The sequence below is a fragment of the Oncorhynchus clarkii genome, chromosome 11, assembly GCF_045791955.1.
Source record: "Oncorhynchus clarkii lewisi isolate Uvic-CL-2024 chromosome 11, UVic_Ocla_1.0, whole genome shotgun sequence".
NCBI lineage: Eukaryota > Metazoa > Chordata > Actinopteri > Salmoniformes > Salmonidae > Oncorhynchus > Oncorhynchus clarkii.
The window spans coordinates 33,552,101-33,578,956 of record NC_092157.1 but is presented as its reverse complement, the minus strand read 5'-3'; the positions used below and the strand labels follow the sequence as shown (position 1 = coordinate 33,578,956).

The 26,856-nt window shown below is 41.3% G+C and overlaps 1 protein-coding gene across 1 annotated transcript in view; it reads right to left on the bottom strand.

The window, feature by feature from the left end:
* The window catches only part of LOC139420448 (disks large-associated protein 1-like), a 223,866-nt gene that overhangs the window by 110,351 nt on the left and 86,659 nt on the right, over nucleotides 1-26,856 (bottom strand). The window lies entirely within an intron of this gene.

Here is a 26,856-nt window from a genome sequence, read left to right as displayed (position 1 = left end):
TGCCAGTCATTTGAGCTGATCTAAGGTGTGAGGTGGCTGTTGACAAGAGTCTGGTGGCTCTACTTCTCCACTCCCTCTAAAACAAGCTGACAGCTCCCGGGCCACTGCAGCCAGCAGCCAATAAAAGCCTTGCCTCACATGGTGACATGAAAACAATGGCATCCAACAGTAACATGCTGTATATGACGTCAGAGCTGACTGACAGGCGTTGTGCTAATTGGGCAACATTTGATAATTTTTTGGGGTCTGAGTGAGGGAAATGTAATTGAAATGGACCGCTTTGATATCATACAAGCGAACCAAACACTTGCACTTCACATTTCATAATCTCCTATACAGTGTCAACATTGATGATCACTATGTTTGATGCAGAGTTACAATATGACATGCCTGGGTTGTTCTGAACAGAATGAGCGTATTTGATTTATACAGGCAAGTCAGTTATGAACAAATTCTTATTTTCAAGGATGGTCTAGGAACAGTGGGATAACTGCCTTGTTCAGGGGCAGAAGACAAAATTTGTACCTTGTCAGCTCGGGGATTTGAACTTGCAACCTTTCGGTTACTAGTCCAACACCCTAACCACTAGGCCACGCTGCCGCAGTTCTTCTATTGTGAAGATAATGGACTGGTGCACAAGCACCTGAATATACTCATTACCGCTGTCTTTCACGGACTGGCAAAATTAGTATCTGTTTCCCTGAATTGCATTGTGAAAGCCTAACACTAGTATTTGATTTTATGACATAGTTCGTCATGCCGGCAATAGAACAAGCTTTCAAATGATGCCCACCTGACCCAGATTGTGATTTATAATTGGACCGTCTGTTGTGTGAACAACATCTGGAGACACCAGTTAGAGCCTCTCACTCAGACCCTTGTCGTGTTCTTGTCCTGTGTGGCACCTATCCCACATTTTCCAGGAAGGATGGGTTCTGACTTCTAAACGTGAAGGCAGAACCTCTAAACGTATTTATGTCACTGAGGGAGAGAGGGGAAGGCAGAACCTCTAAACGTATTTATGTCACTGAGGGAGAGAGGGGAAGGCAGAACCTCTAAACGTATTTATGTCACTGAGGGAGAGAGGGGAAGGCAGAACCTCTAAACGTATTTATGTCACTGAGGGAGAGAGGGGAAGGCAGAACCTCTAAACGTATTTATGTCACTGAGGGAGAGAGGGGAAGGCAGAATGTTTTTGTTGTTCAGAACATGTTATTGTTAGATATCTGGAATCCTATGGAAAGGAGAAGGGCCACAGTCTGGTTCAAGTCAACAGGACAGCCATGAGTTGGGGAGGAATAAGGAATTTGGGCCGAGGTCAGGTTCAGATGGAGTGAGAGAGAACAGGAATCACTAAAATCCTGTCTAGCAACAGAGATGTATGTATTGGCTGTCCAGATGTGTAAGGAGACTCAGCATAGGAGGAAGGTTTAAATACCAGTGTCTTTGTTCTTTCAGCTGTTTGACCCTCTGGGTGAATCAACTTGGTTTGCGCTTTTCTTAGTTGTCCGTTAGTTTTTACTTTGTTTGTCAAATCCTAGCAATTATTAACAAATGCAGTGACAAGTACAGTAAATGTAAAATGCGCGTAAAATCAACAGTTTAATGTTTGGATTAAGTCTTGTCAGGTGAACCGTTGTGTACTTTAGACTGACACACACACACACACACACACACACACACACACACACACACACACACACACACACACACACACACAGCTCCAAATATTCAGCAGAATGCTGAATCTGCACCTGTCACCTAGTCCAATAGGCTGGGAGGTGAGGATAACGAGACAATAACAAGGGTCCAAGCACCCAAAGCAGAGCTCTAACAGAGCTACACAGAACACTGAGGCTTAGCCAGCAGAGGGAATTCATTGCAGCAATTTATAACACACAACCAAAGGCCACTGTGGTAAATAAAAACAAGTAAAAGGAGGAAGGAAAAGGAGGAAGGTAAAGGGTACTGGACCAAACAAATTAAATGACCCCAGATAAACCTGAAACACAGAAAACTGAGGAATGGAATTCTATCAAATAAATGTATTCGTGTCTGTGTACAGTACATACATTATGCACAGGCTTGCATCCCAAATGGCACCCTGTGCCCTACATAGTGCACTACTTTTGACGAGGGCCCACATGGAGGCCCTTTGCACTATGTAGGGAATAGAATGGCATTTGGGACGAAGACAGGGTGTATATTGTTTTGCATGAGGAATGTGTGGAGGCTACAGTAATTGAAGATGGACTGAACTGTTTGTGAAAATTCGGATGACATTTCCATTTCTGCAGAGGGATCAAATATCGCTGGGAGTCACAAAGGCCTACATCACCATATTCTACATTTGTATTGAAAACACAATATGAATATCTCAACCCAATCCCAAACACCACCCCTGTATTTGCAAGGGATTGAACACACAAACGTAAATGAGAGCACACACGTGCGCACGCACACAGCAGCCGCCACAGCTCAGAGAGCACTTTATACACTGGACCGTGGCCAACTGTATTCATTGCAGTCGATTGACAGAGACTCCTTTTTTTTCGCCTTTGGAGCGCAGAATGTGACCTAAATAAGAGCTAGAGAGGGTCTCGCGGCTGTAGCCAGACAGTTTCTGATACAGTGTCTAACAGTTACAAGCTTGCTCAGGATACTGTGGATCTGAAGTTGAGTCATGTTTGCCTTCCCTTCCCGCCTGTCATCTGACTGGAGTGGTGGAGCTCCATCCTGATGCAATTTTTTTTGCTGCCGCTAGCTTGTCTCGAACGGCAAGACCACCATCGCAGGAGAAGTCTCCGGTGTGTGTGTGTGTCTGTGTCAAATCAAATCATATTCTATTTGGCACATGCTTTGTCAACAACCGGTGAAGAATAACAGTGAAATGTTTACCTTCCCAACAATGCAGAGAGAAAAATAGAAAAATAATAGAACGATAGTAACAAGGAATAAGCACACCACGAATAACGATAACTTAGCCATATAGACGGGGTAACAGTACCGAGTCCATGTGCAAGTGTGCGAAGTAATTGAGGTAGATATGTACATACAGGTAGAGGTAAAGTGACTAGGTAACAGGATACATTCTTGGGAAAAAAAATAATACGTTCAGAATGGAGAAGTTCAATTTATGGATTCAATGACTCAATTTGTTTCTCGCAAAATCAATAATATTAAAAACAAATTCAATATCCTAGTATAAACAAAAAATGTAAATACAATGTCTGTTTGCACTGAAATCACTCCATAAAGGATAGTCTGGTTAGCCATTTGGTTAACTATTTAGCAGTCTTATGGTTTGGGGGTCCTGTTGGTTCCAGACTTGATGCATCTGTACCGCTTGCCGTGCGATAGCAGAGAGAACAGTCTATGATTTGGGTGGTTGTCCTTGACAATTTTTAGGGACTTCCTCTGACACCTCCTGGTATAGAGGTCCTGGATGGCAGGGAGCTTGGCCCCATTGATGGATATGTATGTGAACATTTCAGTGTTGGAAAGTTGTGTAGTTACCTGTTGTCACGACTTCCGCCGAAGTCGGTCCCTCTCCTTGTTCGGGCGGCGTTCGGCAGTCGACATCACCGGCCTTCTAGCCATCGCCGATCCACTTTTCATTTTCCATTTGTTTTGTCTTGTTCCCTTCACACCTGGTTTCAATCCCCCAATTACTTGTTCATTATTTAACCCTCTGTTCCCCCATGTTTGTTTGTGAGTAATTGTTTGTATGTAATACGGTCCGTTATGTGGGCTCATTTTATTGTATTTTGTCTAATTTTGAGTAAATTACGTTTATTTACTCATATCTGATGTCCTGCGCCTGACTCCTCTACACAAGCTACACACAGACGTCATTACACCTGTTGAATGTACTGCATTTAATACTGAGTATTATACTCAAATCAAATCTTATTTGTCACATGCTCCAAATACAACCTTACAGTGAAATGCTTACATACAAGCAATTAACCAACAATTCAGTTTTAAGAAAATCCTTTAAAAAGTAAGGTAGGGGTAGAGGTAAGAATAACAAATAATTAAAGAGTAGCAGTAAATACCAATAGCGGGGCTATATACAGGGGGTACCGGTACAGAATCAATGTGTCAATGTGCGGGGGGCACCGGTGTTGAGGTAATTGAGGTAATTATGCACAAGCTCTCGATGGTGCAGCTGTAAAACCTTCTGAGGACCCATGCCAAATATTTTCAGTCTCCTGAGGGAGAATAGGTTTTGTTGTGCACTCTTCACAACTGTCTTGGTGTACTTGGACCATATTAGTTTGTTGGCGATGTGGACGCCAAGGAACATGAAGCTCTCAACCTGCTCCACTACAGCCCCGTTGATGAGAATGGGGGCGTGCTCGGTCATCCTTTTCCTGTAGTCCACAATCATCTCCTTTGTCTTGATCATGTTGAGGGAGAGGTTGTTGTCCTTGCACCATACGGTCAGGTCTCTGACCTCCTCACTATAGGCTATCTCATCGTTGTCGGTGATCAGTTGTTGTGTCATTGTGTCATCAGGAAACTTAATGATGGTGTTGGAGTCATACCTGGCCGTGCAGTCATGAGTGAACAGGGAGTACTGAGGACTGCACCCCTGAGGGGCCCCCGTTTTGAGAATCAGCGTGGCAGATGTGTTGTTATCTACCCTTACCACCTGGGTGCGGCCTGTCAGGAAGTCCAGGATCCAGTTGCAGAGGGAGGTGTTTAGTCCCAGGGCCCCTAGCTTAGTGTGAGTTTTGAGGGCACTATGGTATTGAATGCTGCACTGTAGTGAATGAATAGAATTCTCACATAGGTGTTCCTTTTGTCCAGGTGGGAAAGGGCAGTGTGGAGTGCAATAGAGATTGCATCATCTGTGGATCTGTTGGTTCGGTATGCAAATTGGAGTGGGTCTAGGTTTTCTGGGATAATGGTGTTGATGTGAGCCATGACCAGCCTTTCAAAGAATTTCATGGCTACCGACGTGAGTGCTACGTGTCGGTAGTCATTTAGGCAGGTTACCTTGAAACATGTTGGTATGGTGCACTGAGTAGTACTGATGGACAGTTACGTTACACCTAATAAGACATTTGCTTTTTCCAACCGAGAATATGATGAGACAAGTTCCTACACTCTTGGAAATATATATAAAAAATTGTACAAAAAAAATAAAATGCACATAATATACTGTCAGAGGTACAGATAATGATCTCACATGTTTAATAACTTTTAGGGTATTTGTGTGGTTAAAGACTATAATGGTAAATGTTTGTACCCAATATTTTGAATATTAAAAAGGTACAATCACTACACTCTCACTCTCAAAAAAGGGGTACAATGTGAAGGCACATTTCTCTTTCCCACTTTACATATCTATTTTGTGTACCCTCAATACCCACCACTGGGGTGGTAGCCTAAAAAGGCAAATTTGCACCAAAATTATTATCATCATCATATTTCCCAGCATGCTCTACAGCAGGTTAAACATTTTAGAATAGTTTTTTGTGTGTGTTTTTATATGTACATTGATAGATTGATTAATCCTTTGCTACACAAAAATAAATAATATGCAACTAATCTAATCAGTTAGTTCGATTTTTTTGCACACGTTACTGAAATGGCTTAGGAAGTCTACTTACAATGTTCCTAACCCTGCAAGTCACTATGCATGCAGGTTGGGTGAGTATCTGTTGGATATTTTAATGCTGGCTGGAATTACAAATCACTTTGCAAAACAGCATAATATGACTTCTGATAACTTTCCCAGGTTTTTCAGAAATCCTGGTTCGAAGTATCTTGGAAATGGGAGGAAATTAACAAGGATTCCATATTAAGACATGTTTGGGTAATTTGGGGAAAGTTACTGGACTTTTGCAAGCCTACTTGAAGGCCTGGTGTGACCTGAAAACCATGCGTTACAGGCCACTGTATTAGTGTAAATCTAGTGTAAATCTTGTCCTCAAAATAAGGCTGACAAAACATTAGGAACAACTTCCTACTATCGAGTTGCAACCCGTTTTGCCATCAATACAGCCTCAATTGACAGGGCAAGGACTCTACAAGGTGTCAAAAGCATTCCACAGGGATGCTGACCCATGTTGAATCCAATGCTTCCCACAGTTGTGTCAATTTGGGTGGTGGACCATTCTTGATAGACACGGGAAACTGTTGAGCGTGAAAAACCAAGCAGCATTGCAGCAATCAAATTGGTGCTACTGCCATACCCCATTCAAAGGAACTTAAATATTTTGTCTTGCCCATTAACTCTCTGAATGGCAAACATACACGATCCATGTCTCAATTGTCTCTGAAGGCAGAACAATCTTTATTTTTTACCTTTATTTAACTAGGTAAGTCAGTTAAGAACAAATTCTTATTTACAATGGCGGCCCACACCGGCCAAATCCGGACGCCCTATGGGACTCCCAATCATGATACAGCCTGGATTCAAACCAGGGTGCCTGTAGTGATGCCTCAAGCACTGAGATGCAGTACCTTAGACCGCTGCACTGATTGAAGTGGATTTAACAAGTGACATCAATAACAGATCATAGCATTCACCTGATCAGTAGGTAACGGAAAAAGCAGGTGGTCGTAATGTTTCCTACATTCTGTGTATAATTTATTATCATAAAGACTATAATACATGCCTAGGAACTCACTTAATGAAGGCCACAAGAGGAATGAATTCAACAACCATGTCTCTAACACTAATAAATACAGTCATGGGTGTACACTCTACAATTCCCTAGAAAAGGCAAGGCACACTGGGAAATTATACTGGTGGTGTGGCTTAGTTGGGGCATGGATTTCAGCTAGTTACTTAGCTAAATGGTTGTACCAGTTTAACTGGTGTATGGTAAAGGTACATGTGTGCTACTTACTGTACAAGGAACAAATGGATTTGACACTGTGATGTTAATATAAGCAAATGTACAAAGGATGATTTTATGTATGTAGAGAAAGGTACTATCTGAGGTATGAACTAGGCTACAGTTATGTACCTATAACTAAAAGCACATAATGGGACCTTACAGGGTATCACCCTAGTGACAAGCAGTTGTACCCCTTTAGGGACAAATCTAAACATTTACTTTTGAGAGGTTACTTTGTCTGCTTACATCAAAATGGTCTTTGCATCTCCAATACTGCACAAAACAAACATGTATGTGTGTTATAGTACTTTGACCGTGTTTTATTTTAGTCAGAAATGTGTATGAGGGCAAGGCAGGCACATAGGCACAGACATTACCTAGGATTACATGCAAGCCAAATAATCTAAAGTGAGCAAAAAGGCAGGAATTACTGTAAGTGGGTCTAGGCACTTTGAACTTTGCTGAGCAGTGAACAGACACAAATTATTACTTCTATTGCTATCTATCTGGGCAAAAACCTGGCATAACCTCAAATACACATTTCATTTTGATGTATATTTAATTGAGTTGTCAACCAAAAGTGAATTCATTATGAATGAACAATGCCTGGAAATCTCAACGTTAATTTGCGGTGGAAATCAGGTTAAAATGAGACTTAAACTGTGTACTTTTTGCAAATATAAGTATAAAATCCATTTGATGTTCAACGTCAGTCTGTTGAAATATGACGTTGATGGAACATTGATTCAATGTATTTTTGCCTGGTGGGATAGGGCTGTATGCTAGAGGGATTATCACATCCTCTCGCTCTGGTCATACAATTGTGGCCATTATTGTTAAGGGCCAACAGTTTTTCCTGGTAAAGTCACTTGCTCGTCCAGCGCAGGATGAACTTCTGACCATAACTATTGACACAATGAGAATATTTTTTGAACCCGTTGGTGAGAGTGCTGTACTTAAGTGACATGTGGTAGTACTTCCCTGTCAATTAAATGTATATAGGGGACAGGTCTTAACTAAGCAGGGCTTTACTTTGAAGTCTAAAGAGTAGGAATATAGGTGAAATCTGTTATTTGCTTTTATTTGCTAGCACAGACTGGAATATGTTCCGGGATTCGTCCAATATCATTGAGGAATATACCACCTCAGTCATTGGCAAAATCAACAAGTGAATCGACGATGTCGTCCCCACAGTGACCGTACGTACATATCCCAACCAGAAGCCATGGATTACAGGCAACATCCGTATTGAGCTAAAGGCTAGAGCCGCCGCTTTCAAGGAGTGGGACACTAATCCGGACGTCTATAAGAAATCCTGCTATGCCCTCAGACTAACCATCAAACAAGCAAAGCATTAATACAGGAATAAGATTGAATCCTACTACACCAGCTCTGATACTGGCAGGGCTTGAAAACTATTACGGACTACAAAGGGAAACCCAGATGCGAGCTGCCCAGTGATGCAAGCCTACCAGACAGGCTGAAGGCCTTTTATGCTCGCTTCGAGGCAAGTAACACAGAGCATGCACGAGAGCACCAGCTGTTCCTGACGACTGTATGATCATGCTCTCCGTAGCCGACATGAACAAGACCTTTAAACAGGTCAACATTCACAAAGCCGCGGGGCCAGGACGTGTACTCAAAGCATCCAACTGGCTAGTGTCTTCACTGAGATTTTCAACCTCTCCCTGGCTGAGTCTGTAATACCTACTTGTTTCAAGCAGAAGATAACCTAACTAAATGATTACCGCCCCATAGCACTCACATTGGTAGACATGAAGTGCTTTGAAAGGCTGGTCATGGCTCACATCAACAGCATCCTCCCGGATACCCTGGACCAACTTCAATTCACATACCGCACCAACAGATCCACAGATGGCACAATCTCAATCGCACTCCACACTGCCCTTTCCTTACCTGGATAAAAGGAACACCTATGTGGGATCCTGTTAATTGACTACAGCTCAGCATTCAACACCATAGTGCCCACGAAGCTCATCACTAAGCTAAGGACCACGGGACTAAACACTTCCCTCTGCAACTGGATCCTGCACTTCCCCCAGGTGGTGAGGGTAGGCAACAACATGTCTGCCACGCTGATCCTCAACACTGGGGCCCCTAGGGGTGTGTACTTAGTCCCCTCCTGTACTCCCTGTTCACCCACGACTGCGTGGCCAAACACGACTCCAACACCATCATTAAGTTTGCTGATGACACAACAGTGGTAGGCTGGATCACCGACAACAATGAGACAACCTATAGGGAGGAGGTCAGAGAACTGGCAGTGTGTTGCCAAGACAACAATTTCTCCCTCAATGTGAACAAGACAAAGGAGCTGATCGTGGACTACAGGACAAGGCAGGCTGAACAGGCCCCCATTAACATCAACGGGACTGTAGTGTTAAGAATTTGTTCATAACTGACTTGCCTAGTTAAATAAAGGTTCAATAAAATAAATGAAGAGTGGATCAGGTTGAGAGTTTCAAGTTCCTTGGTGTCCACATCACCAATGATCTATCGCAGTCCAAACACTGTCCACCAAGACAGTCATGAAGAGGGCACAACAAAATCTTTTCCCCTCAGGAAACTGAAAAGATTTGGCATGGGTCCCCAGATCCTCAAAAAAATCCACAGCTGCACCATTGAGAGCATCCTGACCAGTTACATCACCTCCTGGTATGGCAACTGCTCGGCATCTGACCATAAGGCGCTACAGCGGGTAGTGCATACGACCCAGTACATCACTGGGGCCAAGCTTCCTGCAATCCAGGACCTATATAATAGGCGGTGTCAGAGGAAAGCCCATAAAATTGTCAGAGACTCCAGTGACCCAAGTCATAGACTGATTTCTCTGCTACTGCACGGCAAGCGGTACTGGAGCGCCAAGTCTAGAAGCAAAAGACTCCTTAACAGCTTCTACCCCCAATCCATAAGACTGCTGAACAATTAGTCAAATGGACACCAGACTATAACATTGACCCCCAACCCCTCCATTTGTTTTGTACACTTCTGCTACTCGTTGTTTATTATCTATGTATGTACTGTATCTATGTGTTGTTTAGTATTCGGCGCATGTGAGAAATAAAGTTTGTTTTAATTTGACACAGACATGGTGGTGTTGTAGGAAGATCTGAATGCTGTGATTCAAGAGATTGTGAGGTTAAATCCCAGAGGCCTCATAACCATTGTGTGAATTTCACACAAAATTTCTGCGTGCGCCATTAATGAAAAGTCTGTGCACGTACAAAAATATAGAGATTTATAAGCTTGGTGCACGCCATACATACAGTTGAAGTTGGAAGTTTCATACACTTAGGTTGGAGTCATTAAAACTTGTTTTTCAACCACCTCAAATGTCTTGTTAACTTCTTATGGCTGCAGAGGCAGTATTGAAAAGCTTGAATGAAAGGTGCCCAGAGTCAACGGCCTGCTCCTCAGTCCCAGTTGCTAATATATGCATATTATTATTAGTATTGGATAGAAAACACTCTGAAGTTTCTAAAAACTGTTTGAATGATGTCTGTGAGTATAACAGAACTCATATGGCAAGCAAAAACCTGAGAAGAAATCCAAACAGGAAGTGGAAAATCTGAGGTTGGTCGATTTTCAACCCAGCCCCTATTGAATACACAGTGGGATATGGATAAAGTTGCACTTCCTAGGGCTTCCACTGGATGTCAACCGTCTTTAGAAACTTGAATGAGGCTTCTACTGTGTTGTGAAGCCGGATGGGAGCTCTTTGAGTTAGTGGTCTGGCAGAGAGCCAGGTCCTAGTCATGCGCATTTCACATAATAGCGACCTGCGTTCCATGGCTTCTCTACAGACATAGGAATTCTCCGGTTGGAACTTTATTAAAGATTTATGATAACAACATCCTAAAGATTGATTCTATACTTAGTTTGACAAGTTTCTTCGACCTGTAATATAATCCGACATTCGGATGGACCTGCAGGAGCGTTTGGATTTGTGTACTAAACGCGCTAACAAAAGTAGCTACTTGGACATTAATAATGGACATTATTGAACAAATCAAGCATTTATTGTGGAATACTGTAGCCTACCCATACTGTCAAGTATTTTACATTAGCTACCGGTCTATTTATTGTGTTGGCAGAATGTTTTCGTATTTAGCAGTAATTTATGCTGTATCTGGAAAAGGACGGTCAGTTTCTGAACGAGAAAATTGTCGTGGACCTGTTAGCAGAACGAATTAAATCAATAAAGTTTCAAATAAATGTTTATCTCCAAACCAAAGTAAAATGGACTGCCTGCGAATTCTGTTTTTTTTTTAGGTCAGGCTACTCTAAGAAATGCAATTACAGGACTTACAGTAGTTACAGTTTGCGGGGAGGTGAGCACATTCTCATGTCAAGTTCAACTTTTATAAATGCTAACTTTTCTGTGAAAACTGGCACATGCTCATTTTGGGGTATATTTTGTACGTACTCACGGTTTATAAATGAGGCCCCAGTGTAGCACATGTTGAATAATAATTACTGTATAAATAAACATACACAATGTAATCATGTATGTCAAAGTGTGTAAAATATGTACGTTGAAAACACCGCAACAGCGTACAGTTCCAGGGACATCCTAACGACTCGTGTTTGTTTGCCGGGCATCCCCTGTGAAACTTCATGTGAAAAATAATCCACGTGATAGTTCATCTGAAATATCAGGACGTAAAGTGTTCCAAAACCACAAAGTTTCACGTGATTTCACATTGGCAAGTTTGTGTCCTGTGTGGTTCAGTTAGTAAAGCATGGTGCTGGCAATGCCAGGGTTGTGTGTTCAATTCCCATGGGGGAAGGAACATGTATGCATGCTCTCTGGATAGAAGCATCTGCTAAATGACTCAAATTAAGAATGAAAATAATGTGAGGTGTTCCAAAATCAAATGTGAAATCATGTGGTTTTTCCATAAGGGTGCCATTTGGGACATGGAATATAAGTCACTCTTCCCTATTGAATTCCATCTTTTCCTAACTCACAAATGACAAGGTCATGTTATTCATTGACCAAGTCTCAATGACTTCCTATGACAGTTCTCTGATTGGACAAATTGTGGTATCCAATTCTTAGCTTCTTTATAAACATGCCTGCCCCTAACTTTACCTTATTAATAATTTATCAGCAAAATCTTGAAACATTGATGTTCCAAATAAAGTAAGCTGAGGAACATGCCCACAACAGCAAGAGAAAGTGTGTGAGAATACATTCCAAATAGAACCCGATTCACTACGTAGTGCACTACTTTTGACCAGAGATCTATTGGCCCTGGTCAAAAGTAGTTCATTATGTAGGGAATATTGTACCATTTGGAATGGAACCAGAGTAGAGGTGGCTTTAAAAGAGGCTCACTGAGAATTAGATTACATGACATTTTCAGCCTGACATGGTCAGAGAGTCTGTAGGGCTGGTGGGATTAGTTTGAGTGAGCTGAGGTGGTTGTGGCTGTTGGGGCCCTCCAAAGACAGGCTTTATCTTTATGGGCTAAACGCCATCAAATGTTGATGTCTGCCTGTTAAAACACTTGTGAAAGACAGATTATTACAATATATGTCTGACCCCCAAATAGAACCCTATTCCCTACATTGTGTATCACCTTTGACCAAAGTGCACTTCTTTTGACAGCTCCTGAGTGGTGTAGTGGTCTAAGGCACTGCATCTCAGTGCAAGAGGTGTCACTACAGTCCCTGGTTCAAATCCAGGATGAATCACGTCATGCTGTGATTGCGAATCCCATAGGGCAGCACACAATTGCCCCTGTGTCGCCGGGGTAGGCTGTCATTGTAAATAAGAGTTTGTTCTTAACTGACTTACCTTGTTACAGTTGTTTCTGAATGCTTAAATACTAAGAGTGACTCTCTCTGAAACCATTAACACTTGTAGCCAATGCATTTATCAAATGTGTGTTCTCTGCTTTTACACTCAGCTTGTAATTTGAAAACACACTCCTAGCAAAACTTACACTATTTCGCCAATTGCCTTTCCACATTGACACATGTGAAAACACTTTTAGATAATGAGTTCACTTACAAATCAGAGCTTGAGCACTATAAACAGTCCACAGGTAAACATTTGGTGTGGACAACAATGGAGGCCAATATTGGACAGAGAGTAAGAGGGGCGAGAACTAGCGGAGGATGAGGAGGAGGAAGAGGAGGAGGAGGAGGAGGAGGTGAAGAAGTAAGAGGAGGAGGAGAAGGAAGAGGTGAAGTTGGACGGAGAGAGGACGGGGAAGAGGAAGAGGAAGGGGAGTCAGGAACACAATAAATAATCAGAGTGACTGTGGTTGACCATGTTGTCAACCATGGGATGAGAATGAAGGAGGCTGGGCAACGGGTTCAGCCAAATCTGAGCCGCTATACTGTTGCAGGTATCATCTGGATATTTCGAAATGAGAACCGGTAAGTAACTGTAAGTGCTGTAGTCTTACTGGTACAGTAATATGTACTGTACTTTCATAATGAGAAGGATCTTCACTGAAACCATTCAAATGGTTTTACAGAACTGCAAGAAAACCAGTATCTGGTGGAAGAGGTCGACTGTTCACCCAAGAGCAACTGAGATATGAATATCAAATAAAAAAACATTTTTTTTTATTTGTCACATACACATGGTTAGCAGATGTTAATGCGAGTGTAGCGAAATGCTTGTGCTTCTAGTTCCGACAATGCTATAATAACCAACAAGTAATCTTGCTAACAATTCCAAAACTACTACCTTATAGACACAAGTGTAAGGGGATAAAGAATATGTACATAAAGATATATGAATGAGTGATGGTACATGGCATAGGCAAGATACAGTAGATGGTATTGAGTGCAGTATATACATATGAGATGAGTATGTAAACAAAGTGGCGTAGTTAAAGTGGCTAGTGATACATGTATTACATAAAGATGCAGTAGATGATATAGAGTACAGTATATACGTATACATATGGGATGAATAATGTAGGGTATGTAAACATTATATTAGGTAGCATTGTTTAAAGTGGCTAGTGATATATTTTACATAATTTCCCATCAATTCCCATTATTAAAGTGGCTGGAGTTGAGTCAGTGTGTTGGCAGCAGCCACTCAATGTTAGTGGTGGCTGTTTAACAGACTGATGGCCTTGAGATAAAAGCTGTTTTTCAGTCTCTCGGTCCCAGCTTTGATGCACCTGTACTGACCTCGCCTTCTGGATGATAGCGGGGTGAACAGGCAGTGGCTCGGGTGGTTGTTGTCCTTGATTGTTGGTTGTTGTTTTCAGATTAGCCTTTTTAAAATCCCCAGCTACAATGAATGCAGCCTCTGGATATATGGATTCCAGTTTGCAAAGAGTCAAATAAAGTTTGTTCAGAGCCATCGATGTGTCTGCTTGGGGGGGAATATATATGGCTGTGATTATAATCGAAGAGAACTCCCTTGGTAGATAATGCGGTCAACATTTGATTGTGAGGAATTCTAAATCAGGTGAACAGAAGGACTTGAGTTCCTGTATGTTGTTGTGGCCACACCACGTCACGTTAACCATGAAGCATACGCCCCCGCCCCTCTTCTTACTAGAAAGATGTTTGTTTCTGTCGGCGCGATGAGAGGAGAAACCAGCTGGCTGCACCGACTCTGATAGCGTCTCTCCAGTGAGCCATGTTTCCGTGAAGCAAAGAACGTTACAGTCTCTGATATCCCTCTGGAATGCTACCCTTGCTCGGATTTCATCAACCTTGTTGTCAAGAGACTGGACATTGGCGTGAAGAATGCTAGGGAGTGGTGCACGATGTGCCCGTCTCCGGAGTCTGACCAGAAGACCGCTTCGTTTCCCCCTTTTACAAAGTCGTTTTTTTGGGTCGCCGGCTGGGATGCATTCCGTTGTCCTGGGTGAAAGGCAGAACACAGGATCCGCTTCGCGAAAGTCATATTCTTGGTCGTACTGATGGTGAGTTGACGCTGCTCTTATGTTCAGTAGTTCTTCTCGACTGTATGTAATGAAACCTAAGATGACCTGGGGTACCAATGTAAGAAATAACACGTAAAAAAACCAAAAACTGCATAGTTTCCTAGGAACGCGAAGCGAGGCGGCCATCTCTGTCGGTGCCGGAAGTGTATGTAAAAAAGGAGCTTTACTATCCTATCATTGGTATTGGATCTGGAAGTGTATGGTGCTACATAATATTGACTGACCCCTGTCTTTTCGTACTGTGCTACATTGTTTTGTCTTGTCTCTTTCAGAGAGTCATGGGGCTAGAAGCAGATGCAGTGCATCATGAACTAATATATGTGGGCGAGGCAGGTTTCAACCTTGCAAAAACATGGGGCTGAGGCAGAATTATCATCGGACACCGTGCCATCATCAACGTCCCGGGACAACGTGGTGGCAACATAACAATGTGTACAGCTATTAGTCAAAACGGCATCCTTCATGCAATCCTAGGCCCATACAACACTGCAAACATTATCACATTTCTGGACACCCTCCACAACAGACTAACCCCTAATGACCAGGGGCCAGAGCAGCCCAGGTACGTTATCATCTGGGACAATGTTAGTTTCCACTGGACTGCTGTGGTTCACAGGTCACCCACTTTTCATCGCACTCAATCTCCCCCATACTCTCCGTTCTTGAATCCTATTGAAGAATTCTTCTCTGCATGGCGTTGGAAGGTGTATGATCGCCAGCCCCACCAACACATAGCCGTTCTACAGGCTTGGGGAGACATCGATCAGGGGTCAACTTTTCCCCCTTATTTGTATTGGTAGTGTGTTATGTTTGGAATACACATCCATACTTCACTCATTTGGATACCTGTTTGAATGAGTGTTTACTACATGTACGACAAAACTTTATTGCAAACTGCTATGCCCTGCACACAGAAAAAGTGTTTTTAATTTAAACTATCAGTGCGTAGTTGGCGCTTCGTGTGCTTATTCAAATTCTGTGTACTGTAGTGACGCAAAAAACACAATAAAAAAATAAGTTTGAAGAGGTTTACAGGAATTGTTTGCTTTTGCAAGAGATGTATAATGCTTTGCTGGTTTGGTGTGAGGTTTTGTGGTTCGTGTGTAGAGTTTAGCAAAAAATAGCCTATAGTTTCAAAGATAGTGCCTAAGCAATCAGAAAGAAATTTAAATAAAGGTTAAAAATTTTTTTTTTTTTAAAGATTTACTGAAATGATAGAGAATAGGATGCCATTTGCCATGAAACTTGTCTCTAAACCCTTCACTGAGTACTCTGGACCATGCCGATTACTGCTGTTATGAATAACAGTGTTGATGATATTCATAAAATATAGATCCCTCAAAAGTGATATATGGCATAAAAATGAGACATAAAAGGGAACAATTGAAGAAATCCTCCGCCAGCTCCATCCATTTTTATAGAGGTCCCACTTCATCTCTAAGACGGGCTCATTTATGAATCTGAACACAAACAGATAAGAGACTAAGCAATATATTATTATCTCCACATTACAAAATGACAGGGTGTCCGGGACAATGCATTGTGCACAAAACTGTATGAAGTTATTCCTGACAAAGCTGATGTATGATATGTATGCTGGTTTTTATTTGATTAAAGCCAAGTCAAAAATCCTACATGAACAGGCACACATTTCCAACAAAGCTTAAAGGGACAATCTGGCATTTGAAGCTGTGAATCAAGCAGTCACCCCACCAAAACTGCATGTACCTATCCCAGATCGCCCCTTTAATGCATTCATCCTCCCTGTTTGAATACACAGTCAATTTTGCACTGAACACTGAAAATAATGTTTTTCATAAAATTGGATGATATTTAGATGAACCCAGTTCAAAGTAGGGTAACCCAAGTATGAAAAAGATAAAAGTCAAAAATTAAGTCAAAATAAAACATAATAAAAAGTATGCTTGAATGACACTAAGTGGCAGTGTTTTTATAACTAATGCCGGTTTGCCTGGGGCTGATGCCGTGCAGGTGTTTGTACACATGCATATACACACACTCCCATTCAAATAAACGCATACAAGAACACACACATACGTGTAAGAGTGCCAGACATGCACACAAACATATACAGTTGGCATTGCTGTTATTATTTTGGTTGTCCTTGATGTCCTTAATTTATTTTTAATTCATTAATTTTATTTTTGCGTTGTTGTTTGCTGTTTTCTTCTGTCTTTTACTTTTTTGTCTTTAGTTCATTCTCTTGGTTGTTGGTGCATTGGGGGGGTTCTTGGGGGTGGGGAAGGGAATTATTGTATTTATTTATTTTTCTTCTTGGGGGGGGGGTGTTGTGGGAAGGGTCTCAAATGGTTGAGGGACAGCTATTGGGGAACTGTGGGGGGGATCTTGGAGGGTTCGGGTTCTCGTTTTTTGGCCTGGTGGGAGATCTGTCAACGTGCCCTTGAGCAAGGCATTGCCACTGGATGCTTCTGTGTGTCGCTCTGAACGGGAGTCTGTTGGATGACTGCCATGGTGTAGTTGTTGAGCGGCTTCACTGCAAGTATATTGCATGTTAAGGATATTCCCCACAAAATTGTTATTGACATTTTTTATAAATATATATATTTTTTTAAGTGTGAAAAATGACTGTACATTGATAAAGTTTGATCATAAAGTTACTTGTCCCCTCCCCCCGTGTCAAACACTTGGATTCAGGAGGCAGGCATTTATCAAGGGTTTACTTCAGGCTTTATGCAATGTCACATAAAGCAGGAAAATGAATACATCAACGGTAGCATCTTATCATCTTAGCTCATTTAAATATGTACTACCATAAAACGGACAAATCAAAGGCGCTTATGCCTTGTGGTCAGCATGTAAGCTTTAAGGGGGACTAATTCTTGTGAAGAAGTATATCAGTGAACTGTTTTCTGTAATTAGCTACAAACAATAGAAATGCAAATGTATATTGCTGCTGTCTGATATCCAACAGTCCATGATCAGCTCTGTTGACTATGAGAACATTTAGCTGAGAAAATGGGTTGAGGCATGTGATTTAGGCTGGGAATGACATGTGGCCCATTGTTTACCTTCTCAAATGACCACAAGGGCCTTTCAAAAAGCTGTCAGTTAACACGAGCTCATGAATATCAGCTCCCCGCCCCCTCATTTTGTTATTTCAAGCTTCCTGATAGTTAGAAATGAGAGAAATGGTCATATTTATTCAATTCTGAGCATTTCAATAGTGTAAAAATATCATGGGTGACATTTTGGTCATTCAAATGCTATTTTTACTTGGGAAATAGGATGACTGTGCTGGACCGTTACCAGGCATGTTTCCAATCTGCCTCTAGTTCATTGTGTTATATACAAACATTGATCTCCCCATTTCCCAGGTAACAGCTCTGTTGTCACCCACTAACCTAATTAGTGCGACTGTCATCGCTTCCCCAGACAAATGGAGTGACTGGGAGTGAGTTATGGTGGGTTGAGACAAATTCCTTCTGTGACGGAACTATTTGATCAAGGTAAACAAATTAGCGAGTGCATTAAGTCTGGAGAAAGAGGCAGTCGTCTGTCTTGAGCAGGAGAGCTGTCACTGCTCATGCTGTGAAATGTTAAGACTGTCGAACCATGCAGCTGTGAGCTCCAAGCCTGGGTGGATAAGCAAACACTGAATTACTGGCTTACTAGCACTGCTGGGTGATTTGAAAAGTCATAGACAATCGATCAATAATATAATAATTCTGTTAGCAAATTTTTTTTATCTTTAACTTACAATCTGTAGAAACTGTGAGAGTAGAAAGGTTCAGAACGTTTGTGAAACATCACACCACACTTAAAAGATATACGGCAAATATAAATAAAACATTTATGGTTTTCAGAGATAGATGGGAGGTGTTGAGGGAAGCAGAAGGGTGGGACAAAAAAATAAAAAAATAAAAGGTAACTAATGTAAAATATACTGTGTCCGTAAAATGTATATAGTATTTACAAACTGGAAGTAGAAGCCTATGTATGGTTGTTCATGAGTTTACTCCAATTAGGGGAGGGATGGTAGGGTTAGGAAAAAACAATAAACAAGGAAAATACATTAACAGAAAAATGGGTGATTGGAAATGACGCATATAATTACATTGATAGAAGCCACAATCTATCTGCAATATTAAAGCTGATCTAAGATTTTTTTTGAATTGATTATTGGGAGCTATACAGTATATTATACAGAGTGTACAAAACATTAGGAACACCCGCCATCTACATGACATAGGCTGACCAGCTGAATCAAGGTGAAAGCTATGATCCTGTATTAATGTCACTTGTTAAATCTTCTTCAGGAGACAGGTTAAAGAATGATTGCTAAGCCTTGAGACAATTACGACATGGGCTGTGTGTGTGTGCCATTCACAGGGTAAATGGGCAAGACAAAATATTTAAGTGGTTTTGAACAAGTCATGGTAGTAGGTGTCAGGCGCACCGGTTTGAGTGTGTCAAGAAGTGCAACACTGCTGGGTTTTTCACACTCAACAGTTTCCTGTGCGTATCAAGAATGGTCCACCATCCAAAGGACATCCAGCCAACTTGACACAACTGTGGGATTTTCTAAATTTAAATTTAACCAGGCAAGTCAGAAATTCTTATTTACAATGACAGCTTACACCAGCCAAATCCAGACAATGATGGGTCAATTGTATGCCACCCTACAGGACTCCCAATCACAGCCTGTTGTGATACAGCCTGGAATCAAACCAGGGAGTTTGTAGTGACACCTCCAGCACTGAGAGCAGTGCCTTAGACCGCTGCGCCACTCGAGAGGCATTGGAGTAATCATCGGCCAGCCTGTGGAACGCTTTCTACACCTTGTAGATTTCAGGCCCCGACGAACTGAGGCTGTTCTGAGGGCAAAAAGGGATGCAACACAGAATTAGGAAGGATTTCCTAATGTGTTGTACAATCAGTGTATATAGTTGAGATAGCATCACCATGGAAACCATGGATTTGCCTAACAGGAACCATGCGTTTTCAACTCATACTAATGTGCAGCTGTGAAAAGTGATTTGCAGTTTGGGACCACCACCAACAGGATAATACGTGTGGTTTAACATGCAAGTTGCCACTCCTGACATTCTCTTCAAGTGGGGCACACATGAGAACCATGTTAAATGACAGGCTTTTCCCCTAGCATTCAAATGTTTATCCTTGTTCAGGAACTGAAAGGCATCACAGTCAGTTTCCATCCCAAATGGCACCTATTCCCTACATAGTGCACCACTTTTGATCACAGCCCCATTGACACCGTATTCTCAACATAGTGCACTACTTTTGATCAGTGCCATATGGGCCCTGGTCCAAAGTAGGGCACTATATAGAGAATAGGGTGACGCATACAATGTTGTAGATCCCTTCACAAGAAGTGCCAAAGATCAGGAAATACGTATGGGTTAATCAACTATGGGCTATGCAGTCTATGAAATATTGTGCACGGCATGGAAGGTGTGCGCTACGATGCATAACAGAGCCATTGAATATTGCTGTGCATTATAAGGAAATAATGCACCCTCTAGAGTGCCCTTCAAACCAATCAGAAATTAGCATTTAACAACGTAGTGGAATAAGTTATTATATTTGTATATAGGAAGGTTATTACTATTACTTCACAATGTGTTGTGTAACACCACAACAAAAACAAATCAACAAGCTCAAAATATTAACCCAAATGGATTTGAGATGAAAAACTATGTGGTGGGTGTTTGTGTGTATGAGTCCAGTAATTTCATTCTTGTATTCCAAGAATTCTTCCAAAAGTGAGATACACTGAAATTCAAAAAAATCTATTTGAGCCTTTTAAGTTTAGGATACTGACCTACAACAAGTAAGGCACTGGATTATTTAAGTATTTACTCGTTTTCAACTTAACACACACATATCTAACAATTCCTTTTGAGGTGGGACTCAGGTGTGTGAATCAGGCTATTGTAACGACCGTTGGCGGTGGAAGAAGGTGAGGACCAATGTGCAGCGTGGTAAGTGTCCATATTTTTAATAAAGTAATAGAACACTGAACAAAAACAACAAAGTGAACGAACGAAACCGAAACAGTTCTGTCTGGCGCAGATACAAACACTCAACAGAAAACGATCACCCACAAAACACAGGTGGGAAAAGGCTACCTAAGTATGATTCTCAATCAGAGACAACGAACGACACCTGCCTCTGATTGAGAACCATACCAGGCCAAAACACATAAACGCAACATAGAAAAACGAACATAGACAACCCACCCAACTCACGCCCTGACCATACTAAAACAAAGACATAACAAAATAACTCAGGTCAGAACATGACAGCTATATCTGGGACACCTTTTTCTGCACGTAGAGAAGTGCTGAGATAAGGAAACAGTCTGCCCTTGGGGGTTAGCTAGCGTCGTTAACTACCAATGGGTGCTTTACCATTACATTAGCGTGTTTTATATAGCACATGACGGTATCATTCATCATCCTAGGCCATGACCTAGATGTGTGAAAAATCTGCTAACAATCCAGCTACATCACAATACCACTATCAGTATAGTACAATAGTGGTAGTAGAGTAGGCAGTACTAGCTGATATTAATGATAATGAATTAATGACAATTAATATGTGGCTTAGTCAATTTATTAACATTATAAACATTATGTGGATGAAAACATGAAATGTTTTATAGAATCACAAGAGGTGTTTTATAAATTCCCGAAAAACACACAAAATCCAGAAAGCAAGTTTGTTTTTGTTTGTTTTTACAGGCACCTAAAGGCTATTGTTACTGTTTTTACTAAGGAGTGCTTGTAATTGAATATGTGTAGTTAGACTAAGCATATATGCTCAGTACAGTAACTTGTCCCTGTCTGCTGGTGTTAGCGTCAAACTGGCAAGTGGGGCAAATGCTTACTCTGCAACTACAATGTAAAGGGAAACTGAAGCATAACGGTCATTTTGGGTATTATCCACAGTAAAAAAGGTCTGACATGTTTTACTGCTCATTTTAACATGTAATGAATTTGGGAATAACCAAATAAATTGACCATCACACAGAGTGAGCAGACCACAACGGACTCCTGGGTCTTAGGGCTCCCTTGTGTGTCTGTTTGTATGCTCCACGGGTTGCTCTTCCTCCCCTCTACAAACCCAGATCCCAACACAGCACCTGCAGCAGCCTTGGTTCCCGGTTCCTGTTTTTCCCCAGTCCCAGCACCAACCCCTGGTCTCCAGTCCTGGTCCCAACACTAAAGCAGTTTTCTCCAGGTCCCAAACCCAACAGCAGCAATAATCCTGGACACAGCACAGAGCAACCGCAAATGCCAACCCATCCCAGACCCCACCACTTCCCCTCCCCCAACACAAAGACACAGACACATTGTGAACTGACTGACGGACGAATTGGCTGATGGACACATTCTTCTGAATCCTTTTTTTGATTCATTGATAACTTTTGTTTTTACTTTTGTTTGATTGGATGACCATTTGGTTTGTCAAATTTGAATTGATTGGTTGTTGTTTAAATAGTTTATTATTTGGATTTTTAATTAATATTGGATTGAATTTTAACTTATTGTAAATTTTACCTCTAATAACAACAAAAAATGGAAAAAAAGTCCTTCAATAGTTGAGCTTTTTGCCATGTCCTTTTGGCCTGTATTGTAGTCGCTGCCAGTTTGGAAGCCAATAGAACTAGGTCAAAAGTAGTGCACTATTAGGGAATAGGGTGCCATTTGAGACACATCTAATGTGTAGCAGCTAAATGCGACCTCCTGAAATATGGTACTAATGCCCCCCATCATTTAAAAAAATAATTGCTCCATAGGTTTTAAGCTTTGACCTATATGCTGTCACCACGGCCTTATGGTGGATTTCTGTTTGGGTCAATCTCTTACATCGTGGCCTTCTTAGATTTAATATTATTTAAAGCCAAAAACTGGTTTAGTCACGCTAATGCTGGGAAACAATCATAAAGGGGAGGAAATAGAATAAAAACACATGACAAACAAAGCAATAACAAAAGCAATCCCCATAGCAAGAAATAGGCATTAAACATTCTGGGAATCAGCACTCACCCTAATGGTCCACATCCACCAAGCCACCAATTGAATCCTACAGATGAAACCATAAACGTGCGTTTTGAAAAACAATAAGATAGACTTGATGAATAAAAATAAGAATAAAATAAAAAACGATAAAGTATAATTGAAAGAGAGAAGTGTGATGTCATGATCTTTCAATAATGACACTCCCAAAAAGTATAAACATTCGACAGTATCAGAATTCTTCAAACAGCACATAATGCTTCTTCGTTGCAAGGGTTCAATTGACTGAGGCTTTGATGCGATTTCCTCTATACTCCACGGCTGAGACTAACACTGGGCTATCGGCTTAACCTCTGAGAATCTTAGGGCAGGGTGGGTTCACACGCCGGCCAGTAAGTGTGTGTGTGTGTGTGTGTGTGTGTGTGTGTGTGTGTGTGTGTGTGTGTGTGTGTGTGTGTGTGTGTGTGCGCGCGCGCGCGGAACCAGAGGTTGAACAAGTCGGACTATGGATGCGTCCCCAAAGGGCACCCTATTCCCTACATTCCGTAATGTTCTGGTCAAAAGTAGTGCACTATATAGGGTGCCATTTGGGACTCAAATATTGCTTCGTCCTCTTCTCTATCTTGTCCATTCTCCGCAGCCCTGTCGTATTAGAGACAGACATTTGATGGCTGGGGGAGAAGGGATTGAGCAACTGGAGAGAAGAGTCCACTCAGGCGGATCTGGCGGACGCAGTTAAGACGCGGTGCACACCGGAAACACAAGCACACACTGAGAGGCATGACTCCCACTCTCCCATCACACACTGGAGATTTGGATACCAACCCAATGTGCTGCTAGTGAGCAGGTGTCAGGTCAGACCAGACCAGGTTAGCAGCTCACTCCCAGTTGACCTCAGATTAGAACAGAGTCTTTATCCCAAATATAAACCCTTTCCCTATATATAGTGCACTACTTTTGACCAGGGCCATGTCTAAAGTAGTCCCCTATGGCAGAGTTTCCCAAACTGGGTGCACGTTTTTGTGGATTTTGCCCTAGCACTACATTGCTGATTCAAATAATCAACTCATCATTAAGCTTAGATTTTTTTGAATCAGCTGTGTTGTGTTAGGCAAAAACCAAGGAATGAGATTGGGAAACCCAGCCCTATGGAATAGTTACAGAAAGTCCAAAAGTACCAAACAACTGGCATCAGCAGGGCTTACGTTATGTAATCAAAAATAGACTCAATTATGTCTCCTGTCAAGTTAGGATTCCTCTACCGTCTGCCACGTCTATGTCTGGGGCATAAAGGCATGCTAACTTGACAGAAATTACAAGCCGCTTTTCCTCTGTGAAAACTGTGGTGTCAGGCTGCATTCTGTCTATTCAGATGTGAGCCGTGGTAAAATTGGTATGTCAAAATGGGGAGTCAGGTAGGCTTCATCCATAATGTAGAACACCACATTACCGAAAACAATGCTGGGTTAAAAACAACCCAGCGTTGGGTAAGTAGCGGACAGAACACACGTTGAGTTACTTTTTACCCAGGAAGTGGGTAATTTACTTGGGTTATTGAGCTATGTTCCACCTGGTCAGAACAGAAGACTGGAGGTATATTTATGTTTCAGATAGTTATTTACGGCTACCCATGAGAGTAAATGTAATTCAGATTGATTTGTTCTGTTTTATTGTCAAAACATGTTAAAATTGTTTCTGTCATGGCTAACTACAGTGAAGTTTGAAAAGACAGGCTGAGTGGGAAGGGAGCTTACATTCATGAGCTCACCTTGACTATCAGCTCTTTGAAATGCCTATGTCAAGAAATCAGACACAGTGAGAAATGTTGCAGTAAAATAATCTCAAGCAAATTTTGCGACACACAAAATTGAATTGAAAATGTGCCTCTTTTCTACATCTCCAATTTGGTAGGTCTCTTGGGATTCAATTTAAAGCAGCACTGACAGATGTATTGATATGACAAATGCGTCAGAGTTTTGAAAAACCCATTAATCCATACTGACTGAAGCCCTAGCTGGCCAGTAACTTGCTAAAACCAGACACAGATGAAGGGGGAAACATATAAGTACAGTATATGTGCCATAGATGAATAGTGTAAACTTTTCATTACATTTGCTGACACCTTACAGTACATTTTTTGTACCAGTAGATTAGCTATCTAACTATGTAAACCACGTCCCTCTGCAAACACACCATCTCCGATGTTGTCGCTGTTAGGTTTTTTTAGGTATTGAAAATCAGACCATCGATATTTCAAAATACCCCGGTATACGGTATAAACTACAGTACCAGTCAAATGTTTGGACACCTACTTGAGCAAAGGTTTTGCTTTATTTGGACTATTTCTACATTGTAGAATAATAGTGAAGACATCAAAACTATGAAATAACACATATTGAATCATGTAGTAACCAAAAAAGTGTTAAACAAACCAACATATATTTCATACTTTAGATTCTTTGCCTTGATGACAGCTTTGCACACTCTTGACATTCTCTCAAACAGCTTCACCTGGAATGCTTTTCCAAAAGTCTTAAGGAGTTCCCACATATGCTGAGCGCTTGTTGGCTGCTTTGACCTTGACAGTTCACAATCCAGGGTTACTACAAGCAGTTTAGTTACCTCAATTTACAAAATTTCCTCATTATTTATTACAATATTTAGTTGAAGTTTAGGTTTTAGCGAATGGTTTGTCCCAAACACAAAGCTTTTAGTTTTTTAAATATTTGGGACTAACTTATTCCTTGCCACCCATTCTGAAACTAACTGCAGTGTTGAGTCATCCACATACATAGACACACTCGCTTTACTCAAAGCCAGTGTCATGTGGTTAGTAAAGAATGAAAAAAGTAAAGGGCCTAGACAGCTGCCCTGTGGAATTTATGATTCTACCTGGAATGATGGAGAGGCTTCCATTAAATAAAACCCTCTGTGTTCTGTTAGACAGTTAACTCTTTATCCACAATATAGCAGGGAATGTAAAGCCATAACATAAACTTTTACAGCAGCAGACTATGATTGATAACGTCAAAAGCCGCACTGAAGTCTAACAAAACAGCCCCAACAATATTTTTACCCTCAATGTCACTCAGACAATCATCAGTCAATTGTGTAAGTGCTGTGCTTGTTGAATGTCCTTCCCTTGCTATTTGAGCCAGTAAAGGGGGCTTTACGATTCTTATATAGCGGAATGACTTTTGCTTCCCTCCAGACACACTCGCTTTACTCAAAGCCAGTGTCATGTGGTTAGTAAAGAATGAAAAAAGTAAAGGGCCTAGACAGCTGCCCTGTGGAATTTATGATTCTACCTGGAATGATGGAGAGGCTTCCATTAAATAAAACCCTCTGTGTTCTGTTAGACAGTTAACTCTTTATCCACAATATAGCAGGGAATGTAAAGCCATAACATAAACTTTTACAGCAGCAGACTATGATTGATAACGTCAAAAGCCGCACTGAAGTCTAACAAAACAGCCCCAACAATATTTTTACCCTCAATGTCACTCAGACAATCATCAGTCAATTGTGTAAGTGCTGTGCTTGTTGAATGTCCTTCCCTTGCTATTTGAGCCAGTAAAGGGGGCTTTACGATTCTTATATAGCGGAATGACTTTTGCTTCCCTCCAGGCATGAGGGCACAGACTTTCTAGTAGGCTTAAATTTAAGATATGGCAAATAGGAGTGGCAATATCGTCCGCTATTATCCTCAGTTATTTTCCATCCAAGTTATTAGTTGGTTTGTCATTGTTGATAGACAAGAACATTTTTTTTCACCTCATCCACGCTCACTTTACGGAATTCAAAATTACAATGCTTGTCTTTCATAATTTGGTCAGATATACTTGGATGTGTAGAGTCAGCGTTTTTTTTGCTAAGTTTGCTAATCTTGCCAATGAAAAAATAATACAAATAGTTTGCCATATTAGGGCCTCCCGGGACATATCTGAGAATACATTTGCAACATATTTGCACCATATTCAGTAGAAGTTTACAAGGCACAAATGTCATCATATTTAATCCAAGTTG